Consider the following 14,365-nt stretch of genomic DNA (forward strand, 5'->3'; position numbering starts at 1 on the left):
AAGACCTATTTGTAGTTTTAACATGATTTGGATTATTTTAGCTAATTTTACTTGGAAAAAGAACCAGGCACCGGAGATCCAATCATCTTTCAACAACAGAAATATGACGCTACAGTTTCAGCCGATGCTTATTGATCGGCCGATGCACCAATAGTATCGATGTTTGATTTAGCTACATGAGAGCAAACATCTGGCTCGTCAACTCAGTGCACAGTAGGCTACATGGTTGTGTGGCTGTCATATAACTATGGGAAAAGCTTGATTTGTTCACTCATGGAATGTGTTTAACTCTTTCATGATGCATCATGGCTCAGTTTGTGCTGCCTGAAGCAAGCCACAACTTTCTTTTGACTACATATGCAAAAGCTTTTCCCTTAAATTCATCTTGCATTCACTATGAACAAACCTTAAGGCTTTGAGAAATCTTCCCTGGAACAATTCTTCTGAGTCTGGTCTGCATCTCATGAGTCATAACTAAAGCGGATTTAATGGATAAAGTCAATTGGGGATTGTAGCTTTGACCTGAATTCACAATAGTGAGTCTATTTCAAGGCGAAGAGGATATATGACATTTGAAGAAGAAATTGATGGGTTTAAATTCCTCTACTGTGGTCTCCAGACAAGATACTCTCAAAAATACTTTCAATATATTGCTCTCTAACACTCTCTCTTATACTTACCCCTCTGTTTGTCACACACACACACACACACACACACACACACACACACACACACACACACACACACACACACACACACACACATGGCACTGCCTTCTGTGAAGCAATTGTGTGTGTGTGTGTGTGTGTGTGTGGATATTTGTGTGTTCCTGGTGGCTGTCCATGGACTCGTCCATTGTCAACCATTTCTCTTTGTAGCTGTGTTTTTAGAAGACAGACATGTGAACACACGTGTGTGTGAGGGAAAGATATGTTTCATATTGTATTTTTGTGTCCGCCCACATATTTTGTGTATTCCGTATGTTCCAGTGGATTCTGCATGTGCGTATGGCTTACCATATTGCATCCTGTTGTTGTTCTCCTCCTTATAACGTTTGCAAACTTTCTAGAAACTCAAGGACTCTCTCTCTTCTCAATAAGAAGTAGCTTTTATTACATCACAATATCCGTGCTGTTGCTACTAAAACCCTCTGAAGTTCCTGAGGCTTTTAGTGGCAACATCCTGCAAGCAAATATGAATTTCAATTTGAGATCAAAATGCAGAGCAAACAAATACATTCTTTTCAAGTTCAACATTTTATCACCAATGTATTACAGTGGATTTCCTAACTGTTATGTTCCTCTGCTAAGCTTTTCTCTCACTCATTGATGAACACATTTTTAATACAACTCTTTAATAAACTGAAGTGACTCAGTGTCAACTAATTATAGGCCTACTAACAAGTATTAGTTCTGTTCACAAAGAAGACTGGTGTTACTAGTCTCAAAGGACACTTTATTTTAATTTTCCACAATGGTAGTCCTTGAAAAGCTTTCCAGCTCATGTGGGAAGGAAACACAACCAATTGAGTCCACATCTTGCACTATGATGGTTTTCTTTTCTTTTTTAAACATAACATGGAACATGACATTTTCCTGATTTAAGATTGAAGTTTACTTCTGCTTTAGGGGAGTTGGAAAAAGGCTGGCAGCCAGGCAGTAATGAAGAGTATATATTTCATAGATAATGGTTCACGACAGGTGGGCCTTCATTGTGCTGCAGAGGACTTCACATAAATTCAACAGGAAAGCCTTGCAGGGTGAGTATAGTTCAACTGGAGTTAAAACATTTCAACCTGATTCACAGTATGATGGGACTTTCCTTTCCTATCTAAAATAATGCCTGAAACCACACTGTCATTGTTATAGCAACGGATTTGTTCAATCACCTTACGGCAATCCCACTGTCTCTGCCAGCCAGTCAGCCAAGTGTTAGCCAGTATCTCTGCTCTGTTCCAGTGTTGGCTTAGCATTCACGATCTCTGCATGTACAGTGTGTGTGTGTGTGTGTGTGTGTGTGTGTGTGTGTGTGTGTGTGTGTGTGTGTGTGTGTGTGTGTGTGTGTGTGTGTCCTGTACCTGTATCCATGTGCATGTCTTTGTGTCTGTATGTGTGACTCATCTGTGTGCACGAGTGTGTCTGCATGCCATCTCATCCTGTTATCCTGAGATTTCCCTTCCCTTTGTGCTTGTGTGTGTGTGTGTGTGTGTGTGTGTGTGTGTGTGTGTGTGTGTGTGTGTGTGTGTGTGTGTGTGTGTGTGTGTGTGTGTGTGTGTGTGTGTGACAGAGTGTGTGACTGCATATTTTGGCAAGAGTATGACAGTATGCCTGTTTTTCCTGCTTTACTTTAAGGGGATGGCAATGTCGCTTGGTCAGTCAGCCAGCCTGTCACTCCGTCAGTCACTTTGTTCCAGGGGGATATACTATATATCAACAATTGGATTGTCATAAAATATAGCCCAGAAATGCATACACTGAAAGTTTGAATCCTATTGACATTGACATTTCATCTTGTGCTACCAGCAAATGTCCAATTGATCAACACTTCAGTTCAGCATTGAAAAATGCTTATGTTTTTTCAAAACTATTATCTTACCTTAACAAATGAAATGACCCACACAGCATACTGTTAAGAAAAGCTCTGTTCCAAGGCTGTAGTTTTAGTTATTAGTGTGGTTACAAATGCCAATGGGATTTTGAATGGAACATGATATTTTCCAAAACCTAACCAAGTAAAAGAGATTTCTGGCAGAAAGCCCTGAAGTCGCTAATTGCACTGAAAATGTGAGAGTTACTTTTTGGGCATTATATTTAATGCCACGTTTAGCTAGCTAACTAGGTTACATTTTCTCTAACTCCTAACGTTAGCTATCGCCTACGTTTTCTCATTTATTTTCATATGCATATTGTTACAGTCCATAGGCTATCATGTCTCATCATAATCATTCCTTGCATTGTCATCCTCATGACAAGCAAGAGGCACTGCATTTTGTATTATATATATTGATAGGAAAGCTTTTCTTTTTACAGGTTTTTTTCACTAAGTACCTCTAAACTGATGTCAGATATTAGCCATGAGTGTGTTCATTGGTTTAATTTAGCATTCTGTAATGATGTGGTACCACGTGATATAATTCTGCTATCTGGCTAACTGACTAACTAACAGCCACGATTGTTATTTCTAATTTGACACACCTGTGGGAATGAACGCACTACGCAAGTAAGTAACAAGTGTACATAGTGTACTACAAGGAATGAAATAATGCAATCCTGAGAACAAAAGAAGAGGAGGGAGAGACATTTTGGAGAGCTGATGTGACTGACTAATCATGTTCATGGCTCGCCAGCTGCTGTACAGTACACTAGTTCATCCACTACATCTGTAAGTATTCCCTGAATCCATAACCCTCTAAAACCTTTTCTACCTCCAGTATTTCATGAATTTCAGCAGGTTGTGGGTGCGTTTGCTTTACTTTTAGAGCGTAAAAGAAAAAGTAAGGGCCTTCCTAAAGTCGTAAAAACAAACAAACAAGGTAACTACATATAATAAAGCCTTGAAGAGGATGAATGAACCTGGTTAAAGAGTAACCGCCCGTCTGGGACGCTCTAAAAGTGGTGCAAATGCACCCACAACGAGGTAGGGAACACTACACCTGGGATTCTATTGGTTGGGGACTTTTGACAGGGTCATTGCACAAAAAAACGAAGAGCAGAGGAAAAATCCGAGAGCAGACGTTTGACACGCGCACGGAAGCAGAAGAGTGTGAGCATGTGCGAGCAACAATATATATGAGTGCAAGCATGCACTCTGAGGAGAGGCAGAGCAAATCTAAGCACAAGCAGGGGCTATTTGAGTGTGAGGACATGGTTTTGGTGGAAAGCATTATAAAACCGGAACATGAAATCAAGGAGGCATGCTCTCAAATAGAAAAACATGCTCTTGAATAAAGATAGTAAAAATCTCCATATGTCTCTTTCTTTCTTTGTCTTTGTCACCAGGGGTTACAGCTTGTCTTTGTCGTTGTAGATGTCAAAAACTGCTCTACACTATGTAACTGTGTCTTTTCGGACTCTTTCTCCACTCCGCCCCCCCCCCCTCTCTCTCCCTTTCTCCGGTTTCTATTATCCCATGAGGGACACAGAGCTGATGTCTCCTGCTCCATCACTCTCCATCCGCATGTATGTCTTTGTGCGTTGCTCCACATCTCTTACCAATGTCAAAAATAGACCTGTTCCCTCCTGCTCTTTTTATTCTGTGCCCCCTCTCGCCTCTCTCTGTCTTTCACAGATGTCAGAGAGACATTTGTGTGCTCTGAATGTGGAGTAGAGGGGATGTTTGGATGTTTTGAAGCAGAACTGTCTGTCTAACCGTCTGAATACAGACTGAGACCTATTGATTTTTGGTTTACGAAGGGATCAGAAGCTAATCTGTATGGTATTCACACAAACAGAAATGCACACACGCGCACACACACACACACACACACACACACACACACACACACACACACACACACACACACACAATTTTGCAGAAAACACTAATGTTTTTCCTCCATTACAGTAAGTATGTGTTCATGCACAAATGAACAAATGAACAAATACACACAGACTTTCATGGAAAATCATGAATTTTACATTGAAGTTGAAGCATTTTGGCATACACACACACATACACACACACAAACACAGAGTTCACTTCAGGTAATAACAGAGATGAAAAGTGTGCACTAAAGACATGTCTTGCTTCTTAGAGGTACCATTAATCTGTTAGAAACAAATACACAAACACGATTTATGAATTTGCATTTAGGCACACACACATACACACACACACACACACACACACACACACACACACACACACACACAATATGAATGTGTCAGAACAAGCGTACAGTGCTGTATTTACACACAATAATACATGCATTACAAACAAACAAAACCAAGACACTCATTTTAATTGTCTTATCAATTTCCAAGCAAAGTGATTTGAGAGGCTCCCAGGCAGAGTCACTCGCAGCATGACACTCCCCATAACACCCGCTCCTCTTTTAATAACTCCCCTCTCGCTTTTACCAACTCCGCCTTTTATTTATTTAGTTCATTCGTTTATTCTGCCTTCTGTCTTGTTGATTTGCGGTGAAATTCAGATGGAATAAGGGAGCAATCTAAACTAGATCAAAACCAGATCTTCATCTTAAACAAACGTGTACATCTGACCCCGAGGTTTTCCAATAAAAAAAACTATGATCATGCTTAGTTTTTTTACTGAAAATGAAGGTTGATGTAATTACAGATTTAGGCATGTAATAGATTGATAGGACTGCAGTAAGAGGAGGATTGATTGTGGTGAACTGCGGGAGGATTTCTGAAACTAACGGCATGATAATGATAGGAGGTATGTCCAAGCATTGCATCTTCTGTCAAAATGATTTGTGATGAAATGTGGATGAAATATTGTCCTGAATGGAGACAAACTGTTTCCTGAACTAACGCAAAGTTATCTGTCTGACCCTAAGGCTGCTGCTGCTGTCAGACGGGAAATTGTTTTCCTTCAAGTCTTAACTTTTCTGCTTTGGCGTTACTCAAAATCTGCCGCAGAATCCTAAGTGAGGTCACTGGAGGAGTTAAATGGGTAACTAAATTATTCTGGAGATATCGGTGTCAAATGTATTTATAAAGTCTTTTTTCATAAACAGCCTTGTCATAAAACATTCTTTGCAGAGAAGAAATAATTATAAACGTAGATCGGAGGAGACAAGATAGACAGGACAAGAAATAGAACAAAACACGCATAAAAAGTGACGGCAGGATATTGTTGGCAGGTTTATTTGCATAGTGATGTTGTATGAAGTAAGCGTCTGTTTTCGGATTCTTTCCAATTCCATCCCACATAAAGTACATGCCACACAATCAGTGTGGGAAAGCAATATGAGCCAACAGCCAACGCTAGTAAATTTAGACTGCGGTTGTTAAGCTTCATCTACTTCTACTAGACACTTTGGCAGGTACCCAAACTAGCATATGGAGGTTCACTTAAAGCACAAAATTAGTTTGGCTGCTAGAATAATGGAAGTGACTGATACATTTAGGGATGCACAAACCACCATGGACAAAATCCAAAATAGGATTTGTTTTCTGTATGGAATATAATCGAACAGGGGGTTTATATAGTTGCATGAATAGACGCAGCATATACATGCTGGGAGATGAGTCTTCCAAGTTAGTGGTGGGTAGAGCAAACAAAAACGGAACTCAAGTAAAACTTTTATTGACTCTTGTAGAAGTAAAAGCTTCTTGAGTAAGAGTAAAACATTATATGTAAAAAGTAGTTAGTAACTTTATTAGATGCCATTTATATCACCAATGTATTACGTTTAAAGGTCCTCAACAGGCAGTAACAAATGTGAAGTGCACACTAATTGACCCGGCTTTGGGTTCAGCTCAAATGTCATCCCCTTTCTCCCAACGTTTCCTCTCTATCTTCTATCTATATTGTATTTAATAGGAGAAATGCAGCAAAAGAAATCTTTAAAAATAACGAAGGACGCAGTCTGAATTGTATATGTGAGCTTATCTTGTCCTAAAAGTAGCGTGCAATTTTGTACGGCTGCTTCCTTGGACAGGAAAAATTTAAATATGAATCAATATGTTCACAATATCATGGAGAAAGTTGTTCCAAAGAGGGAAAATTTAAATGGAGTTTATTAACCTGAAAACAGAACGAAATGGTGACTCACACAAACCAATGCAAAACTCACTATTACTTTAATGCCATATATACTTAAAACATCTTCGCAAGAAAAGAAATAAGTATATTTTCCAAAACAAAAAACATTTTTTATTTTGAATGCCTGTGATGTTGTGATGTTGAAATCAAATGTGTTCAAGATTGAGCTTGAAAAAAGGAGACAAAAACAGCTTTATGTTGATCTGTTGGAGGAATTAAGATCCTTCAGACGCAACTCTGCGTCAGTGCATTGTGCACAGTTTTATTTTATGTACTGAACTGAAAAACTGAAATTATTCTTGAGGTGTTAAACTGACTGGCTGACTCACTAACAGGGTGTAACAGCTGAGAATACACAATGAGTTCATTCCAAATGTCTAGTTTTTCTACCTAACAACAGTTAAGATGTAGAAAAAGTAATCCACACATTCATCTACTGCACTAACGCAGCGATGCTCTTCTATAGTGTATTTGATTTATTGTGGCCTCGTTCTTGGCAACGATTTTTCTAAAACGATACATGCTTGTGTTTTGTCGCTGTCATAGAGGCAGTGCCAGAGGGTTTGAAGTGACGTGCCACGTAAAAGAGAATATGAACAATGAGCTCACACAACAAGGCTCTGATCCAGTTCCCCCAAATGGTAAAATGAAATCAGCTGACGCCAAAACGACTGCCCTCTCCCATTTAAGTCCTCCATAGTTAGACCGAAAGCTGTCTTTGATGCACAGCGCTCATATGCTTTATAGTTGTATTATTGTATTAAGAACATTTGTGTCTTGTTGTGAAGGTTTTCTGATCTTGGTGTTTTTTTGTGAATTGGCGCTCTAAGCAGGGCAGTCACATTCTCTTTCAGAGAGGCAGTCATCTTTCATCTCAGTTTGATCATTCTATAGGTGAAACGTTACTTAGATCAAATACGGTCGGCATTAAAGCTCTGCCATATTTCCAATCATAGCCTTATCCCTAATCGGCTTATTTCATGAATCTCATCATAGCACGGTGTGTTACATTTGGCCACTAACTGGATAATCTTAATTTTATTTCATGTCAAATGCTTTAATGTGGAATTAACTTAATGCATATGTTGAAAAGCAGGCTAAAAAAACTACAAGCCACTCGGGAAGGCATTTCATTGGCTTAGAACTTCAATATAAATCAAACTTTTGGCAAAACCTAAAAAAGTCGTAAACCTAAACTTGGTTTACATTGTGAGGACCGACTTTTTGTGCACAAAGGGGGGGGGAGTCCCCATAGTGTTCGATACATCACACTGCTGTACTTACACCTGTTTTAAGTACAGAAATAAATAAATAAAGTTGTCCTGAAAACCCCAGATGTTGGGGACTAACTCATTTAATGAAACCCACTCTGCAAACAAGCTGTAGATGCTGGCTGTGGTGCAGAAACAAGACAATAGAGCACAACTTTACTGGCAAAAACATATGCTATGTTTATGGCTCTCCTTTCAAGAGCAGTCAAGGATGATGAAGTAAACTACTTTTTGTTTTGATCATTGAGTCCTATTTGTACTTGAGAATTGCCAAGACTTCTTTCCTTTTCAGTCGAGGCCAAAACATTTAGAAAGGAGCGGAGCGCGCAGGTGAAGTGTGTCTTTGTTCCTATTTCTTTCTCATTCCTTTGCAGGAAAAAAGATAAAGCAAGAGAATGAGACAGGGAGAGACGGAGAGAGGTAGAAAGAGAGTAAAGCTGAACTGGAGGTTATCCATGATTGTAGATGTAATGGTCATTATTGTAAAGTCAATGTTTCGATCTCCCACAACAGCCGTTTTCTCCAAGAGTTTTCCCACCGTGTCCTTGGACAAAACACTGAATCCTGCTCGCTCGCTGTTACTGTCACCATAATGTCAGCTAAATGCCTAAAATGTAAGATGGACAAAGGTTGACAGAAATGACAAGTTGCCAATAACTCAGCTGGCCAGCTTCAATATCGTATGCGAGACCTCTTCTGCAGCAGTAACTGGCACAGAGAGAAAGTATTTAGCTTTGCGCTCAAGGGGAATGCAAATAATGTTGTCCAATCCACTCAACATGGCCAAATAATTATAGACAAACAAGGTTTCAGGATTTAAGAGGGAGGATCCTCCAATCAGGACAAAAGCAAGCAAGCAAGAGTTGTTGGCAGCATGAAAGCAGCATCTTTGACTCTTAGATGAAAAGATTTTGATTAGGGCACAGAAAGCCAGGCCTGCACTAATTCCACGGGCAAGAAGAAGCCGGCTGGGTGCTGCCTTCTCCAATTTAACCAGAGAGTGAGACTCAGAGTTCTTGTTTTTATGGCTACTTTTGAAAAAGTTTCAACTTTCCAGTAGCTGATCCCACAAGTATACTTTCTTTTAAGGTTACAACGTGAAATGTTTTGATGTCAAAACAACAAAAAGTACAAGGGATGTATTATTTATCAATTTAAGCCTGCGTGTTCATGTGAAAATCCCCTGTTTGTTTGTTTTATCTTTAACCTTAGGGGGAGGCAGTTAGCTCAGCCTTAGTCCAGACACCGTTTTTAAGGTTGACAGCCTATCGAGGTGTGTGACAAGTGTAGGATGGAAGATGCCAAATTATTTGAGTGATGAAACTATATTTTTAATGGGAACAAAAACAATTGATTAAAGAAACTCCACCAAAGTAGAATTTGGGATTGTGAGACCCCCCCACCCCCAATGCACCTCCCACCATGAATCCAAGTCAGGGACACTGAGCTCAATCAATGACTTGGAAAAACACCCAATACCATCTGATTCTGATTTGAAAGATGCTAATATTACATACATAGTCAACACATCAGACTTCTTTGATGAAATCCTTAAAGCTAGGATCAAAATTATCAAATTTATGATTTTAAAAGTCTGATACAGGACACACACAGTATGCATAAATCCACCTCCACACCTTACATCTTATTGGGTGGTATGTGTAAATGTAGTAGCTGACAAAGCTATGTGACCCCAAATGACATTTCAATCATAAGAAATATAACCCTTGCTTCATTCAATACACTCAGCCTTCCTTGGTCCGGTATGGCCATTTGGTTGCTAATGTTAACAAACTTTTGTTAGACAATCTCAATGATCTCAGTTTGGTGGCTTTATGACTCTACTTTTGCTGCTATTACTTCAGGTTTTCTAATTATCTTTATCCTGTTAAAGTGACAATGAAAGAAACACGTAGAGGAAGAAAGAGACAAACAAACATTAAAACAGCAAAGAACAAAGCTCATACTGCTTGCCAGTTATTGATTATTTAGACTGAATGCAAAAAGATAAACAGATATTTAATGGCCTATGAACTGATTAAAAGTACTAACTATATATTTGGAGACTTATTTGACAGTCACGACTATCAAGAAGAATGGAGTTGAGTTAAATGCAAAAGTAAGAGAGAATAAGACAAGCTCGGAACAACAGACTGAAAGAGAAATGTGAGAGACAAGACTCAGCAGAGAGAATGAGAGATGCAGAGATCGTTGCTCATTCATCCAATCTCGCAAACAGAGTTACAGACACAGAGACAGACGAGGGAGACGGGGAAGAAGAAAAGAAAGCGAGGCAAAGCGAAGAGGATCTTGTTCGGCAGAGAGATCATAGCAATACAGATCTATTTACAGATTAGTAATGGTTCTGACTCTGTCTCTCTGTGTGTGTGTGTGTGTGTGTGTGTGTGTGTGTGTGTGTGTGTGTGTGTGTGTGTGTCTGTTGTATGGGGGAGAGCAAACATACCTTGCTTGGTTATCCTCATATCTCCTGAGCAGAAAGCACCAAATTGCCACTCTGCAGTTTTTCATTGATTGGCTGCAACAGTTGCATTTTTGTAAGTTTTTGCACCATCTACGGGTCTGAATATGAATATATATGACATCCATTTTTAGAAGTTGCATACAGTTTTTGTAATTTGCATAGTTTTCACGTAAATCTGCAGAATGACATACATGAACCAATGAATAACATACTGCACGTCTCCTCTGTCCCTCCACGTCTGGCAACTTAAAGTCCACTTTACTTTTAACCCTCTGAAACCTAAGCATTGATTTTATTGATGTAACTTTTTTTTCCCCGTCTTAACAAGCCTCTGTTCAAAACAAGAAGATTTTGTATTGCGTTTTAATGTCATGTCTCGTTGCGTTTGTTGAGTTTTTCATGTTGTCTTGTCACTTCCTGTTTTATTTTGTACCTACCTCTTGTCTCTCAATCCAGATGCCTTTACTTCCTGTCTTTGTGTGGTTTCCCGCCATCGTCAGCGTCTGCCCCGCACCCGATTGTTTCCACCTGTTCCCACTCACCTCTTGTATAAACAGTCCTGTCTCCCCTTGTCTTGTGCCAGTTTGTCTGGTCATATCGTCGTTTAACTCCCACATAAAACAAATCTCAAGGACTGCCTTCTTTCATCTACGTAACATTGCAAAAATAAGACACATCCTGTCTCAAAATGATGCAGAAAAACTAGTCCATGCATTTGTTACTTCAAGGCTGGATTACTGCAACTCATTGTTATCAGGTTGTCCAAAAAAGTCGGTTAAGACTCTTCAGTTGATCCAAAATGCAGCGGCACGTGTATTGACTAGAACAAGGAAATGGGATCATATTACTCCTGTATTAGCTGCTCTGCACTGGCTCCCGGTAAAATACAGAATAGAATTCAAAATCCTTCTCCTGACTTACAAATCAATTAAAGGTCAGGCTCCAGCATATCTTAAAGATCTCATAGTACCTTATAAACCAACTAGAGCATTACGCTCCCAGACTGCAGGGTTACTTGTGGTTCCTAGAGTCTCTAAGAGTACAATGGGAGCCAGAGCCTTCAGCTATCAAGCTCCTCTCCAGTGGAACCAGCTTCCAGTTTGTGTTCGGGAGGCAGACACACTCTCCACATTTAAGAGTAGGCTAAAGACTTTCCTTTTTGATAAAGCTTATAGTTAGGGCTGGCTCAGGTTTGCCCTGGATCAGCCCCTAGTTATGCTGCTATAGGCTTAGACTGCCGGGGGACACCTCCCTGCTCTCTTCCTTCTCTCCCTCTCTCTTCTTCTCCCTCTCTTCTTCTCCCTCTCTATCTGTATGCATTTATGTAAATATATGTTACTAACTCACCATCCGGGGTATCATCCCCGGAGTGTCTGTCTCTCATGTGGCAGGTTGCCACTGATAAAGTTTACGTCAGGATCATGAATCGTGACAGCGCCTGCTGACCTGGTCCTGCTGGACACCGGGAAGCCTTATTGACATTTTCCTGGATTCATCCAAACTTTCTATTTCTTTTTTTTTTTTCCAACACAACATAATTTCTGTCAAATGTTGTATTTGTACTATGTTGTTTATCCTGTACACACGACATCTATTGCACGTCTGTCCGTCCTGGGAGAGGGATCCCTCCTCAGTTGCTCTCCCTGAGGTTTCTTCCATTTTTTCCCCTTTAATTTTGGGGTTTCTTTTAGGAAGTTTTTCCTTGTGCGATGCGAGGGTCTAAGGACAGAGGATGTTGTAACCTGTACAGTCTGTAAAGCACACTGAGACAAATGTATAATTTGTGATATTGGGCTATACAAATAAATTTGATTTGATTTGATTTGATATCATGTGCAAGTATCAGTGTGATTGTTCAGAGAGTTTTGAGTTGATTATCTGATTTATTGAAGTAAAGTATTGTTTTTTTACACTTTACATTTGTTTCTGGAGTCGTGCGTTTGAGTCTTCCTTCCCTGTGTCCGAGTCGTAACATTTAATCAACTATATATGTTTTAAGCTCTATGCTAAACACTACAATTAGTAGAAAGTCAATAAAATTCAATGGTATTAGACTGAAAACTGTTTATACTTTGTCTATCTATTAAGCTTAGCAATTATAAAAATGTAGGCATATATTTTAAATAAATGTAATAAGTTGCATGGTAGAAGGGAAAGCATCACCTTCACATGGAAAGACTTGATATGTCCAAACCAGCCAATCACCATTTCTTGTTTTTTAAGTGTGAGGAATGTAGTCTTCAGAAACGGTGTAGGTTTGTGAGTCTGTTAAGCACATACAACTATTGGTGCATGATGCTTTGAAAACAAAATGTCTTACTTACTTATATAGTCTTCAGCAGCTGTACAAAAGGCTAAATGTCTGTTTTGGCAAGTGAAAAGAAGAATGATGTACTATGTATGTACTGTACATTTAAGCCTTTATGCTGTGAATCACGGCAGTGATCAGTCCCTCTGACAGGCCCAGATAGTAAATTTGCTGTCAACGTGTGGAGCATGACAGTAATCACCACGGGGGGACTGAGATCATTAATACATCCAAATTAAATTACCAACCTTCTCGACAAAATGGGTAAATAATTTTTCCACATCATGATAAACATAAGTGACTACTTTAGTGACTCAAGAGGGCTCCAGCACAGTTATGAAATGATTTTTATATGTCCTTTGGGGGATATTGAGTCTTTTTTCATAATGAAAAACAGAAATGGCACACAGATACAACAAAACAAAACTGAACACTTTCATTTAGCCTTCATCCTCTGCTTTACTCCCGGGTGCGCAGCTGAGTCGGCTGTGTCACGTCCTGCCTGCATCTCAAGACTTCCTCTCCTGCACAGGAAAGAAAAGTGCACTGACCGCGACTAATCAATAGGACTTTCAGTATGTTGCATCATGTTGAAAAACCTCAACAGGAGCGTGCTCCTCTGCCCTGTCATGGACCTCTTTGTTGTCAAATCAGAACTTGTGTATGAACTTTTTCCAAGTACTCATAGTACCATTTCCACTCCTTCTCCCTGAATTGTGACAGGTGTTGGTAACATCCTTCTCCAACCCACACTTTGTATTCAGTGGCAGGATAATACCACGGTAGGACCATGAAGTAGAGACAGAAATAGTTTCAGGCCACACTTGAAAGAAACAATGAAAAAAGAGACCCTTTATAGGACAAATGGTTATATAGATGTATTAGATGCAAATAGCTCAGTACTCTTGAGGATGCCGTTCAGATTGTAAAGCCCCTTCAGACAAATTTATTTGAAAAATTGACATGCTCCCCAGATGAATCTAAGCAGCACGCGACAGACTCCACAGGGACTGCAGTAAACCTCTCTTGGGGTATAAAGAAGAGAACGTACATGATGCACAATGCAAGAGATGCACTAGCTATTTTTAAACAAAGAGATGCCTAATAAAGATGCATACATGTTTTAACTATTTTTGATTAATTTTTTTAAATAAAAGATATTCGAGTAAGTAAGAATTATGTAAAATTTAAATCTAGAATGAGAAGAACCAGCAAAAACATTTTATTTTAATCATTAATAATTTGATTTAAACACTTTTTAAGCCCATGTTGCTTCGCTGTGTATTCGATTTCAGATGATGCGATGCCAGTATGACACGAAAGTAGTGTAATTATAGTAAAACCTTCTTTGAAGATTAAATAAATATGACCATTTGTATGATTTCTCCTGGATATTTTTAGTTATTCTTTGTTATTACTATGTATATAATAATAAACAACAACTTGACAATAAGTCAATGGTCAAATTGCTGAGTCAGTGCTAACATACTGTACATTATACTGAACACAGACAAAAAGTCCAAAAGAGATATAAAGTTCTATAAAAAGTGCCGACTTTTAAATAAGATTATA

The sequence above is a fragment of the Cottoperca gobio genome, chromosome 19 (genome assembly GCF_900634415.1).
Source record: "Cottoperca gobio chromosome 19, fCotGob3.1, whole genome shotgun sequence".
In the NCBI taxonomy this organism is placed as follows: Eukaryota; Metazoa; Chordata; class Actinopteri; order Perciformes; family Bovichtidae; genus Cottoperca; species Cottoperca gobio.